At 35.4% G+C, this 2,151-nt stretch overlaps 1 long non-coding RNA gene across 1 annotated transcript; it reads left to right on the top strand.

Annotated features, from left to right (window-relative positions):
* Positions 1-382: 382 nt before the first annotated feature.
* LOC131256102 (uncharacterized) lies at positions 383-872 on the top strand. The gene is made up of 2 exons (XR_009176592.1): positions 383-681; positions 791-872. It is a non-coding gene; the product is annotated as an uncharacterized LOC131256102 (long non-coding RNA).
* Positions 873-2,151: the final 1,279 nt, after the last annotated feature.

Raw genomic sequence — 2,151 nt, forward strand, 5'->3', positions numbered from 1 at the left:
GCAAGATTGCAACAATTTTTATTCTACTTTTCTTTTGGGAATGACAAAGAAGTGAAGATTTTGGTAACTAACATATGAAATATAAGTGGAATGTAAAAGATTTCGAATGTAGTAAACTCACAAATGAGTTATGAGAGGGTTGCCGACTCTGTTGCTGGTGAAACAGTTGAGATGGAAATGGCAACTGTAGACTGGTTTCCTTGTCTTTGTAAATAAGACAAGATTAATTCATCCATTCTCTCTTTAAAGCTGCTTGCAAGCAATGTTGATACAGTTCTCCTGCAAATAGAATAGAAAAAAAAAAAATCATGATTTTAAATACCCTTTAATACAACCCAATATGAGTTGAGCCAAATCACAAGTAATGTATCAGTGTTCTACCATTTACAGTAGCCAAGTAATAACTAATGTTTGTGTAATTTGTAATTTCATTGATCTTCTACAACTAGTTGCAGATGAAGAAAGATTTACTGGAATAAATTTATCAGGCCCACGGAGAAAGGTAAATTTTGGGGCTGTACTTATAAGTTCTTACTCTAACAATTTTGGGCTTACAGTTCTTTCTTTTTTTATTTGTTTGCAGATGAAAGGCTTAATCTGAACTGCCCAACCTGTGGACCCGACTTCAGATATGGTACATCACAATCAGATTAGTTTGACATCATGATTTCTTATTAATGGGTATTTGTTTGTTAAATTGGAACCATTGATTTTCTTAATTTATCTTCTTTTTTTTTTTTTTTTTTTTTGTTCATTTAAACTCTCTAATAGATGTCCAAATCTCATGTAGACACTCTTGGCTTGGAAAGCAAGGTTGCGTGCTAGGGGCCATCGAACAATCCCCACTTCAATTGATGAGCTTTTCCGTGTTGAATATGGACCACTAGATGGTGATGTTTGGTTGGACAAATTAATTTTATTTTAACAGTTTTACAAGGTGAAGTGATGTGGAATATGGTTGGACACATTAATCTCTTGCTTGTATTCTTTATTTTGGTTTAACTTAAATTCTGATGCAGTCCATGTGAGCCCCACTTATCTTTTGGTTTCAGAGTTCATTATTGCAATACAGGTACTGCCTCAAAACTCCTTTGCATTATATGTCACTGTTCATGAAAAATTGATTCATGGTCCTTCTAAATCTGTTGTAACTCCTTTGGAATAATTAGCTAATTGCTTTGGTGCATGTAGGACATGGAATTACTCAGGCATGATTTTGGGGTATGTCAATTGTTTTTTTTTTTTGGATGTGGTCACTGAAAATCTTAATTTTTTCGACCCATTTCACAACATTAGCTGGAGCAACTATGCAGAGTGGATGTCATGCAAGAGTGGATCATCTTCTTCAAATTTTGGCTTCCTTTTCATGTAGTCATTTCCACCATAGCAACTGCACTTTATTTGTTTAGGTAGCCATGTCTGAGCAAGCGGCTTTCGCTATGGTTGAGGTTGCGGCCCTCTTCATAAGTTATCCCTACCATGACTTAGACAAGGGATGTGGTGTTGGCTATGTTACCAAATGATAGGAACTAAATCAACACACCAGTAAGCCCTGAGGCTAATAGAATGCATCAAGCAAGGTCCTTAAAACCTAGAGATCCTAAAATATTTTCATGTACAATGTTACAAGTGAACTTACACACACATTGCTTTATCATTCTTTCCAGCCAATGCGTACAAAAGCTGGGCCAAGTTGTAGATATCACCTGGCTTAAATCTGATCGAGCCATTCATTAGGTGGGCCACAATATATTTTTCCATTTATTTCAATGGTATGAAAGAGAGCATTAGGCAGTTCAGATCCAAAGTTGTATCTGAGCATATCTAACGGTTTCCATCGTATCCTCCGCCATGACTGGAACTAGATTAGTCTACTATTGTTGCATGTTGGGCTGTTGTAGTGTATCTATGGAAATTAATGTTGAGTTTTTTCGTTAAAATAAATAAATAAATAAATAAAAGTTTGTAGTCTACTTATTTTTTATTTAAGGTTTCTAGATGCAAGTTTTATATTTGAATTTCTAAGGTCAGTTGTACCCTGTCGCATAGTCAAGATAGTTTCCATTTTCTGTCTATATTACCACAGATTCCAAGTTTTTGCAAAGAACCATCTAGCATTTCCCTCGGGTGTTTCTTTCTCTTGCGAAAGTC

Source organism: Magnolia sinica, chromosome 9 (assembly GCF_029962835.1).
Source record: "Magnolia sinica isolate HGM2019 chromosome 9, MsV1, whole genome shotgun sequence".
Classification (NCBI taxonomy): Eukaryota; Viridiplantae; Streptophyta; class Magnoliopsida; order Magnoliales; family Magnoliaceae; genus Magnolia; species Magnolia sinica.